The sequence below is a fragment of the Amblyomma americanum genome, chromosome 8 (genome assembly GCF_052857255.1).
Source record: "Amblyomma americanum isolate KBUSLIRL-KWMA chromosome 8, ASM5285725v1, whole genome shotgun sequence".
Classification (NCBI taxonomy): domain Eukaryota; kingdom Metazoa; phylum Arthropoda; class Arachnida; order Ixodida; family Ixodidae; genus Amblyomma; species Amblyomma americanum.
In genome coordinates this window covers 67,975,570-67,988,615 of record NC_135504.1, presented here as the reverse complement: position 1 = coordinate 67,988,615, position 13,046 = coordinate 67,975,570, and positions in this window count along the sequence as shown.

Here is a 13,046-nt window from a genome sequence, read left to right as displayed (position 1 = left end):
AAAAAAAAAACGTGTGCCGAGGCTCGAAACCAAACAATGGCTTTTGGCGTTTGAGGCGGAGACGCTACCACTCCGCCACGACGGCTCAAGTTTTAGCTATGAATATAGGCGCCTCTAGGGAATGCACTCTTCCGATGCAGACGTCTGCGCGCTTTTGCTATGTATATCCTGGCCTAACAGAGCTAGGCCATCAGCAATTTTTTCTTAAAAAGGCTCCAAATGCACGCCGACGCAAAAGACACGTTTTGCCCCGGCCATGATTGGGTTTCGAGCAGGTCACTCGACTCGGGACATCATGTGGCAGATACAGTAAGACATTCAAGATCGAAATCGAATAAGAGCTACGCGTACCATCTTGGGACTCGGTGTGAATAAGGCCTTTAACAATGTGTCTCACGCTTCCATCCTCTCTCACCTGTCACTGATGAACGTAGGCAAATGGACATACGACTACATCGCCACCTTTATGAACCAGCGCACGGCTACGCTGCATTTCGGTGACAAAAGCAGAGACAAAATTACACTCGCACCAGAGGAATCCCGCAACGCGCTCTACTTTCACTCTTTCTCTTCAACATTATTATGAGTCGCCTGCCGCGTCTGTTAGACGCCATCACACATATACATCATTCTTTATGCGCCGATGACATCATCATGTGGACAACTCCGGATCCGATGGAGAGATTGCAGAGTCACCACGACGAGCTATCGACACGGTACACACTTTCGTGCAAAGGAACGTCCTTGCGTGTTCACCGGCTGAATCAGAACTCCTAGTTATCAGGAACAAACAAGCCTCACAGGCAGCACTCGACCCTAAGGGATCCATCGAGTTGCACATTGACAGCCATCTAATACCCCCGGTGGCCACGATCAGTGTTCTTGGCATGTTTATTCAGAATAATACTCGCAACATGGAAGCGATCTGCCGTCTACGCATCACGGCGCTTCGGATAGGCGGGCTGGTGAGGCGCATTTCCACCCCTCACAGGGGCATGAGAGAAGCCGACCTATGCAGGATTACGCAATCATTCATGACAAGTCGAATCGCGTACGCCTGCTCGTTCTTTCATTTGTGTCGCAGAGACGAAGACGCAATAGCATCATTATAACAGCACACAAGGCGGCACTTCGCCTACGGGCATACGCCAACTTAGATCGACTGCTGCAGTTGGAAATTTTTAACACGCTCGCAGAGCTAATCGAAATTATCACGGAGACCTCTAATACATACGGCACATCTTTCTTGCTTTCTGCTTTCATAGCACCCATTATCCCTGCTCTTACGGCGCAGTTCGGGTGTCCCCCGTGATCTGCGAGACGAATTGATGTAGTAAGTGCTTTTATTCAAATAATAAAAAGGAAGGAAATATTTTTTGCTAGCCCCGGCATCTGCCATCGATACTGAAGCACCTGAGCTGGGAAAGTGGAAATAAAGGATAGCAGGCCGAATTGAGAAATTAAATGAAAGAGGTGAGGGGACCGAAAGAGAGGATAGGAGGAGAGGTAATATACACAAACTATTTACACAATAACAAATGTGGACAGGCTGTGCGCGCGATTAGTTTATGATGGAGAAATAAAAACACACTCGCACTGCACTATTTTTTCCAGCAGCGCAGGGGACAAAAGACGTGGCAAGTGCACAGACACGGCGCTGATCACGTCCTTTGTCCCCTGCGCCGCTGGAAAAAAACATGTCACACCAACTTGCCCAAGCGTATACAGCACTGCACTATGTTGACAAGACGAACTGATGAAGGGTTGTGATTTAGGCCAGTTGGTTCATCACAGAAGAGGAAATATGCAGCACAAAAAAAAACGCATGGAGGACAGAAAAAGACGAACACAAGCGGTGACTTGTCATCGCTTGTATTTTTTTTTCTTCTGTCGTCCAAGCGTTTTTTTTGCGCTTGATATTTCCTCATATGCGAGACGGTTACTGCGCGATTGCGTTTCATAAAAAAAAGAAAAAAAATCGTTTTTGAGGGAAGGAAATGGCGCAATATCTGTCTCACATATCGGCGCACACCTGAACCGTGCGTGCCGTAAGGGAAGAAATAAAGGAGGGACTAAGAGAAGAAAGAGGTGCCATAGTGGAGTGCTCCGGAATAATTTCGACCGCCTGGAGGTCTTTAACGTGCACACGGGCGCCTTAGCGTTTCGCCTCCATCGAAACGCGGCCGCCGCCTTGGGGTTCAAACCCGGGTACTCCGGCTCAGTAGACGAGCGCCTTAACCAATGATCCACCGCTGCGGGTGCACCTCAATTTCGCTTTCGTGTAAGTACTCCGTGGCATCGGTGTCCAACTGGAAAAATTATTGTGGATTTTCTCAGCTAATCCAGGATATACAAAGCGAAAGATGTCGGCGTTCACATTGCTCATTGGCTTTTGCGTTGAATATGTTCTAGACGGCGATGGCTTTGCGGAAAGGGAGGGCGCATAACTGGCTCCCTGGATATGCGGACGCCTCAATCGTGCTTTGATACATGTGGCGCTGGTGAGAGATGTGGCCTGAATGCATTAGCGGTGACAGCTTTCTGGATGACATGCGGCACTGCAGCAATAGCTAGGCCGCAGCGCTGATTTCGTGATCAATAATAATAATAATAATAATAATAATAATAATAATAATAATAATAATAATAATAATAATAGCTTTTTGATTAAAGAAAATGCCGCAATTTGCTATTTTTGGACACCTGAACCGCGCTGTAAGGAAAGGTATAAAGAAGGGAGTGAAAGATGAAATAAAGAAAGAGGTACCGTAGTGGAGGGCTCCGGAAAAATTTCAACCACCTGGGGATCTTTTATGTGCACTGACATCGCACAGCGCACGGGCGCTTAGTGTTTTGCCTCCATAAAAACACAGCCGCCGGGGTCGGGTTCGAACCCAGGAGCTGCGTGCGGACCAGTAGCCGAGCATGCTAACCACTGAGCCACCGCGGAAGGTAGGATGGCGGGGTCCTGGCAATGAAAATTGGTTTTAACGAAAGGAAATTACGCCTGTCAAACATATCGCGGCGGACACACGAACCGAACCGCGCCGTAGGAGAAGACAAACGAAAGTTGGTTTTTAAGAAAATGCCCCGCCGCGGTGGCTCAGTGGTTAGGGCGCTCGACTACTGATCCGGAGCTCCCGGGTTCGAACCCGACCGCGGCGGCTGCGTTTTTATTGAGGAAAAACGCTAAGGCGCCCGTGTGCTGTGCGATGTCAGTGCACGTTAAAGATCCCCAGGTGGTCGAAATTATTCCGGAGCCCTCCACTACGGCACCTCTTCTTCCTTTCTTCTTTCACTCCCTCCTGTATCCCTTCCCTTACGGCGCGGTTCAGGTGTCCAACGATATATGGGACAGATTCTGCGCCATTTCCTTTCCCCAAAAACCAATTATTATTATTATTATTAAGAAAAGGATATGACCCGTGTCTCACATTGCGAAATTTCTTTTTCCCAATATAATAATAATAATATTAATAATTGGTTTTGGGGAAAGGAAAATGGTGCAGTATCTATGTCATACATCGTTGGATACCTGAACCGCGCTGTAAAGGAAGGGCTAAAGGAGGGAGTGAAAGAAGAAAGGAAGAAGAGGTGCAGTAGTGGAGGGCTCCTGGATAATTTCGACCACTTGGGGATCTTTAACGTGCACTGACATCGCACAGCACACGGGCGCCTTAGCGTATTTCCTTCATAAAAACGCAGCCGCCGCGGTCGGGTTCGAACCCGGGAACTCCGGATCAGTAGTTGACCGTCCTAACCACTGAGCCACCGTGGCGGGGTTTTCCCAAAAAGCCAATTTCGTTTTCAATTTGGCTTCGTGAAATTATCTGCAGGATTTGCGCATCGTTTTGGAACGGGATTTGGATCCATATCTCTACGTACAAAAAGCAATGATACAGTTGTAAATATGACCGAAGCTATATAAAATATACATTGCCTTGTGCGAGCGCCTTTAATGCCGTATCGTAGAAAACAAGGTGCTTAACAAATAAAAAAATGCTTAGTACTGTGTGTGTGTCAGTATTGCTGTCTACGGAAACCCCCAGTCGCTCGACCACAAACATAGCCAGGAGGATGCAGCTTTTCGCTTTCGACCAGGGTTAACCACAGCTAAACCACCAGCAATTTTTTTTTAACTCGACCCTTCCCGACTTTATGACAAGTGATCACCGAAGCTTGGTGTTTTAAGTGAAAAGACTCATTAGTTCACCGAAATTCTTTCTAATGATGACGTTATAGATGATTAAAGTTATGACACACGTTTCTAACTTGTACTTCCTAATCGTGTTTATTATGCATGGCCGGGTCAAGCGCAGTTCGACAGGTGATGTAGCAATTATTCGTGATAATGATAATAATAATTGGTTTTTGGGGAAAGGAAATGGCGCAGTATTTGTCTCACATATCGTCAGACACCTGAACCGCGCCGTAAGGGCAGGGATAAAGGAGGGAGTGAAAAAAGAAAGCAAGAAGAGGTGCCGTAGTGGAGGGCTCCGGAAAATTTTCGACCACCTGGGGATCTTTAACGTCCCAGCCGCGGTGGCTCAGTGGTTAGGGCGCTCGACTACTGATCTGGAGTTCCCGGGTTCGAACCCTACCGTGGCGGCTGCGTTTTTATGGAGGAAAAACGCTACGGCGCCCGTGTGCTGTGCGATGTCAGTGCACGTTAAAGATCCCCAGGTGGTCGAAATTATTCCGGAGCCCTCCACTACGGCACCTATTCTTCTTTTCTTTCACTCCCTCCTTTATCGCTTTCCTTACGGCGCGGTTCAGGTGTCCAAAGATATATGAGACAAATACTGCGCCATTTCCTTTCCCCAAAAACCAATTATTATTATATATCTTTAACGTGCACTGACACCGCACAGCACACGGGCGCCTTAGCGTTTTTCCTCCATAAAAACGCAGCCGCCGCGGTCGGGTTCGAACCCGAGAACTCCAGATCAGTAGTCGAGCGCCCTAACCACTGAGCCACCGCGGCGGGTATTCGTGATTGCACACCCAAGAATTCTGGATGAAAACATTCTTGAAACGGGAAACAGGTTATGGACGCAAAGTTTTCATATATTGTAAGAGTTCACTATGACAACCTACATATCAGCAGATCTCCCGTCTACTGGCTTTCTTTAATTTGCCATTTATTAGCGGTCGTCAAAAGTGTTCCCGCTGGTTTTTCAACCCTAGAGCGTTAAGGGGCTCGTGTCGAGGAAAAGCCGATGTCGTCGGCGTCGGCGTCATTGGCCGTGAGCGAAAAATGGCGCATCTCGGTGGACACCTGGACCGCGCCGTAACTAAAGGGATTTTAACGCGACAGCTGATTGATTGATTGATCGATCGTTTGATCGCCTATCGATCGATCGATTGAATTAATGAATGATCGACCGACCGATCGATTGATTCATTGATTGATTGATTGCTTGATCGATTGATCGATCAATTTTTCCTTCCCTTACGGCGCGATCCGGGTGTCCAGCGAGAAATGTGAGACAGGCGTCAGTTCCTTTCCTTAAAAGCAATTGTTCATTTTCGTTCCCTTACGGCCCGGTTCGGGTGTCCGCCGAGATATGAGCCAGGCGTCATTTCCTTAAATTGTCCAACCGGCCAGGGTCGCGCCGAAAGGGCGATGGCCTTCCATGTACACCTCGGCAACGCTGCGACACGCTGTCGCGTCTCACTCTTAAAGACGAAGCTTAAGTGTCTTGCGATTTTTTTTAATTCGGTCTTAACTACTTCATGCAAGCGATGATCCATTCTTTATGCTACGCACCTGAATAATGAACTATTATCTTCAATATTCCCGCAGCAGTACATTAAAACTTTCTCATATTCAAGACTTTTGTTCAAGAATGTGGGAGATGCGTTGTGTGTGCTGCATCAAATCGGCGATTAAAAAAGTCCTGGCCTAGATATCTTTCCAAATACCTTACTTTAATAGTGCAAATGTTTTGCAGTATATTTAATAGAAATCTTGACAAAGGCATTTAGTTTTATTTTTTTAATGAATATGCTTTATGACTGGCAGTCTAGGCCATATCGTAGAAATGCACAAAATATTTCTCTAATTGACAACAAATATAAGTTACTAAGTCTTGTTACAAACAAATGAATATATAATGGCTTGTTATATTAAGTCTTTTGTTGCTAAAAATGATACTCTCTAGCCTGTTTCACGCGACTTCCGAAAGGAAATGTCTACAGAACGAATATATTCACAATAGAAAATTTTTAGTAGTTCTTAAATATTCACCGCGGGTTTATCTGCTTATTTTAATTTCCTCAAGGCGTTTGACAGAGCATGCCAATGTAACTCATCTTAAAACTCGTATCCAATGACGTTCTTGCTTATCTTGCTATATATATTATGGCCTACCTGTGGCACTGGACGCAGTGCGTAACTATTTATGTCCGAGAATATGAAGCCCTTCCTGCCCCGACAGGTGTATCCCAAGGTAGTGTCATAGGACTGCTGCTTTTATAAATCTGTGTTAATAGTTTGCTGTCTTCTGCTGCTGAGCATGTGTCTGTCGGACTTTCTATGATTGCGTACTTTCTAAGGTGATAACCTTTCTAATTGATCACGACGTTTAACAAAATTATCTTCTCGTTATTTATCATTGGTGCCTTCAATGAGATATTGAATTAAACGCAGAAAAATTTGCAGAAAACATATTTGTGCCGTTTCTTACTAGTTGCAGACTCATTTCATTGTGGAGGGTTTAGATATTTAATATTTAGGGGTTCTAATAAGAAACGATTTGACATGGAGAGCTCATATTACAGTCGGATACAAATTAAGTAGAATCAACACGTAAATTTTGGGTGCGTCTTTTCTTGTTCGTAATGATGCATAAGGCTTTTTTGTACTTGGATTACTCCTTGGTATTCTGTTACGACTGCCAAATAATTTATAATCGAATTTCTTTCTCGTCCTGCTTCGGTGTCGGTTTCAACAACCAAACTAGGACTGTGACGTCTACGTGAGCTTACAGGTCACGTGAAACATAACGAACTACAATATAATCGCTGCTTCCGCATTGGTTGTCATTCCGGCTGTTGAGGAAGGCTGTCTTTTTTTTGGGTTGGTATTTGGGGATAAGAAATGGCGCAGTATCTGTCTCGCACCTTGACCACAACCTGAACCGCACCGCATGGGAAGGAATAAACGAGGGACGGAGAGAAGAAAGGAAAGGGTGGCGTAGTGGAGGGCTCCGGAATAATTCGACCACCTGTGGATCTTTAACGTGCACGTGTTCCTCCCTCTCCGACAACCATGGAGGAGCCCGTGGATGGAGAGACCTTGAGCCCCTTGGACTGCCACCCTGGTGAGTGGAAAACTGTGCTCCATGCATACCGTAATCGGACCACGGATTCGAATTCGCCCCTAAAACACCCGGTATCGGCCTCCGTTCAACCTAAACCAAGCGCCAGCAACGCCGGCGCGCCACCGGGCGCTGCATCTGGGAACACCCGAAGCGCGTTCAAGGAGACGCCGCAGCTCCTACGCATGACGCGCGCCGTCGTCCATAGAAGTAAGCAACTCGCCGCACTGCCGGCGGGAACCATCAGAGTCGTCTTTCGCCCGCGAGGCGGCCTCTCCCCGGAGAAGATCCCGGCTCCCAGTATCCTGCAGGCACTTCACTCGACGCTCAGCTGTTCAGTGATTGGCGAGTTTCACATAACAATCCACCCAACCAACAACACCTTCACAGTGGCGACGGTAGCGGAGGCAACAGCTCTGGCATTGGTCAAAATTCAACAAATTATCTTAGCTGGACAACAATACCCGGTAGCCGCGTACATCGCGGCACCTTCAGCGGCAGTCAAGGGCGTAATTTCCCGGGCCTACTGGAATGAAACACCAGCGCAAATCCTGACTGACCCACAGTACAGAAACCCGGACGCTAACATTATAGCGGCCCGACGCATGGGGAAAACAGCGTCCATCTTAATAACTTTTGCCTCAGATCCCGTGCCTCACACAATTAAATATATGTGTGTGGTACACCGCTGCACCAAATACAAGGGTAGCACCGATGCCTGCACAAACTGCAGGAAGCCTGGACACAGGTACGACGTGTGCCCTCTGCCGAAGGCTGGACTCTGCCCGAGGTGTGGCGAGAAACACACCCCTCAAGAGACCCCATGCACACCAAGCTGCATTCTTAGTGGTAGTTCCACCTTACCGGTACCGGCTCGTGCAAAGCCAGGACCCCTCCACCTCGTAGACAGACCGCGCTGAAACCCAAGCAACCAGTGCCGACGCCAAAGGAGTTTCCACCGCTAGTGCCTCATCAAGATCGCCAGCGAGCCTGGACCAAACCAACCAGTACACCGCAAACCTCACAGCGGGATGAAGAGATAGCTCTCCTGCGGGAAGAGGTAAGGCACCTTAGGGCAGCCATTATTTCTATCCATACTACCGTTTCTCCGCCCACTCCTTCACCAACACCCCAAACCTCTTCACCTACACCCCAACCCTCCACACCCCCTCCACAAAAGAAACGCAGACCAGAAGACATTCCAGACATGGATTCTAAATTACAAACCTTTGCCCAACGCCTCGAAGCCAGTATTCTGTGTCAGACTCAAAATTACATTGAAGCCGCCATCACTAAGCTTACAGAAACTATTATCAGTCAAGTAACCACTGCCATTCTCCAACAAATTACACAAATAATTGCTGGAATGTCTTCAATATCCCAGCTAGCAACCCCATAGATACTCCCATCCTCCGCCCCCCCACCCTCCAGCATGGCCCAGTTGACGGGCAATAATCTCCAATTAAGCATCCTACAATGGAACTGCAGGGGGTCTCGTCGCAGGGGGTTTCGTCGCAAACGAGACCCCCTGCAGCAGCTCCTCTCTGCTTCCTCCACACCCCTTGATATAGTAGCACTTCAGGATGCTGGCACAAATTTATCGCTGCCAGTATACGCTCTGGTACCCTCTGACACCACTCCAAACCCCAGGGTTACCACGTATCTCTAACATTTTGTACCATACACTTGTCATGTACTAACCTCGCCGGTAGCTCACACATTCCTAGAAGTAATCCCCTCCACTCACAGATCTCATCCCCTCTTCATCCTCAACTGTTACCTCCTTCCGAGGCAACCAGTCTCAGATTTAATCTCTCTAATTAAAGCCGCCTCCAACGCTGCAAAAAGAAACCCCTCATTAAATTAGGGGATTTCAACTGCGCACATGTAGACTGGGGGTACACACGCACTAACAAGAAAGGAGCGGAATTGCGCAACACCCTTCAGATGCACGGCCTGTCCATATATAATGATCTGAGCACACCTACAAGAATCGGCAATAGTGTCACTGCCGACACAAGCCCAGATCTTACTTTTGGTCGCTACCTTCCCACACCGGTGTGGACAAACACAAATGAGGCCCTGGGCAGTGATCATTATATCATAACTATACAGCTTGATTTCGCCAAAAAAGCTAAAAACTACCGTGTCCGAATTTTCCAGCTGGGATAATCTTCGGAAACACAGAGAGGCCAAAACATTAAAATCTCCATTTAACCTCCACACATGAATGACAGAGCTGAAACACGATGTTTAGGCATTCACGCAAACATTAGACGCCACCCCCGAGACACCCGTTGCAGACAGTCGCTTAGCGCACCTACTCCAAGCTCAGACCAGTATCCTCCCACGCTGGAAAACCCAGAAGCAAAATCGGAAACTTAAGCTAAAATTAGCGCAACTACAGAAACAATTAGAAGAGCACAGTGCCGCACTCAGCAAATCTAACTGGCACCAATTATGTGACGTATTACGCGGTAATCTCTCCTCCACCAGGGCCTGGCATCTTCACGGCATATGATAGACCCCACTGAATCTAAAAAGCAAACACGGCTTACACTCAAAAGACTTACCCAAAAAATCGTCAAATTCGTCAAGCACTGTTACGCCAACTACAATCAACTTATACCACTGTGGGCCAAGCTGTATCATATCCCGTATATGTAGGCCCCGATCAACCCTCCCTCGACGTCCCCATTATGGAGGTTGAAGTCAGAGCAGCCCTTATCAAGCTCCGAACCTCAACCCCTGGGGAGGACCAAATCACAAATGTCATGCTCAGAAATTTAGAATACCGTTCAATTTCCCTTCTCACCCACTACTTCAATGGGGGCGCTACCCGCTGAATGGAAGCACGGGAAAATAATTTTCATTCCTAAACCAAATAAGCCCATTAACGTCAAAACCTCCGTCCCATTTCGCTGACTTCGTGCTTGGGCAAACTGTTTGAGCATGTCATCCTCACCCGTCTCACGCAACACATGGAATCCCATGGACTATATCCCCATACTATGGTAGGATTTCGAGCCCACCTCTCGGCACAGGACGCCCTACTGCAGATTTCACACGCTATCATCAATGACATGTTACATCGCACCAGAGCAATCCTGGCAGTCGATCTCACCAAAGCATTCGACAAAGTTACGCACAGCGCCATCCTGCCGGGCATCCAAGAGCTGCAGTTGGGGCCTAAGACCTACAACTATATTCGGGCCTTCTTAAACGGTCGCACAGCCTCACTGCAAATAGATGATATACAGACCCCCCCCCCCCCCCTTCACACTTGGTAATGTTGGTACCCCGCAAGGAGCGGTGTTATCTCCCTTCCTCTTTAACCTCACCCTCATCCCCCCGGCCAAGGCTCTCAGCCGCATGCCGCACATAGGACACACACTTTACGCGGATGATATAACGGTTTGGACCACATACGGCTCGGATGGCGACATAGAATCGACCCTTCAGGAAGCCGCCACAACTATAGCTACACACGCGGCAAACATTGGGCTTGAATGCTCCCCCACAAAGTCAGCACTTCTCATAATCCGCCCGCGGCGCGTCCCTACCTCCCCCATCACGATCTACCTGCATGACACTCCTAACCGCAAACACCTACCCTCCGCATTCTTGGCCTGCATTTACAGGACACGGGGAAAAACAACCTTACCCTGAAAGCACTAAAACAGTCCACTCACTCCGTCATCCATCTTTTTAGGAGGGTTTCACATTCACGAGCCGGTCTAGACGAAGCAGACAATCTCAAGGGGCTGCATGCCTTTGTGCTTAGCCGCATTCTTTACACCACTCCTTACCTGAGCCTCTCCTGTGCGGATAAAGACAGGATCAATGCTCTAATCCGCATGGCTACTAAAGCAGCGCTAAACCTACCAAAGAGCACTAGCACGGACAGGCTCTTCAAATTAGGAATGCACAACACTATACAAGAACTTATAGATGCACATCGCTACACACAGTACCTTCGTCTGGCTGGCACGGAAACCGGACGATACATACTCGATTCTCAGGGAATTCGCATACCGGCACACACGACAGACTTCATCTCTCTCTCCCTCGCGCCATACACACCGCGCTTATCCTGAAACCCCTTCCTAAGAATGTCCACCCTGAATACCATCAATCCCGCCGCGTCGCGCGAGCCAAAGCTCTCCATAAAGAATATGGCCCTTCAGAGGATGTGCGCTGGGTGGACGCCTCGTGTGGTCCAGACCGTTCAGTAGCTGTGGCTTACCATCCAGCAGCCCCCCCCCCCCATTTACCCATTTCATAGACCCCCCTTGTACCCCGGAAGAAGCAGAGGAAGCAGCTATAGCAAAGCCATTGCCCAAACCAATGCGGCTTATATACTTAATAATAATAATTGGTTTTGGGGGAAAGGAAATGGCGCAGTATCTGTCTCATATATCGTTGGACACCTGAACCGCGCCGTAAGGGAAGGGATAAAGGAGGGAGTGAAAGAAGAAAGGAAGAAGAGGTGCCGTAGTGGAGGGCTCCGGAATAATTTCGACCACCTGGGGATCTTTAACGTGCACTGACATCGCACAGCACACGGGCGCCTTAGCGTTTTTCCTCCATAAAAATACTTAGTGATTCCAAAACAGCCGTTCTTAACTTCGCCCGCGGACGCGTCCATCCCCCCGCGTGGCAGATATTGAGAATGTGCACCCTAAATCCCGATAGGCGTATTGAGCTCGTGTGGGTGCCGGCTCACTCTGGCAATCCCGGAAATGAGGCCGCCGATACCATAGCCCGAGGACTTATTTGCCGGGCAAATGGCGACCCCAGCCGGGATTTCTCGAGGGAGCGGGCACACACGTTTTCAGAACTAACTCAAGAAGCACGGCTTGCCCGTCGACTCTATCCCCCTCCCCACCCCCGCCTATCCCACTTCCAACAAATCCTCTGGAGGCGACTCCAGACCCGAACTCTTCCTACCCCTCAGCGTCTCTCCTACTTCCGCCATGTTTCCCCAGAGTGCACTCTCTGCGGAGCTCCGCACGCCACCCTGGACCACACCCTCTTCGGCTGCCCTGCCGATCCTCCCCCGCAGGGACCGCCCGCCATCGGTACATGGGAGGAATGGGAGACCCTCCTTGCGTCGCAGGACCCGGACACGCAACTTCGCTGTGTGAACCGGGGTGCCAGTGCCATGGCCCTACGTGGCCTGGACACACGCGCGTAATGTGAGGGCTGTGCGTGGGCCCTGAGACCTTGCACGGTCCAAACTCGCTTGCTTAATAAAGTTTTCCATCCATCCATGCGTTTCGCCTCCGTCGAAACACTTCATCACTGCAGTAAATTAAAACGATGAAGCAGCGATCATATGGACATTTTTTCATACATCACGTGGCACAAAAGCACACTGACGTAGCAGCCATCGTTCGGCTGTTGAAACCGAAACCAAAACAGTATGACAAAAAAAAATTCCATCATAAATTATTTTGCGGTTTAGGCAAATATCACATGGTGATTCATGGGTATCAGTGTCATCCGCAGCATTGTAGCGAAAAAAAAACATGCCACTAAAATGAGGTGTCTATACTCCTTGAAGTGTGCAGTGAAACTCCACCCACATTCAGAACCACTACACGACAAAAGAGTAGTCCGTTAAAACTTTTTTTGCAAAATAAAGATGCTAAGAACAGGAAAAACAACATCTAGAATTTTGATACCTGGCTTCTTCAGTAAAGTCCAACATTAAAAACCTGT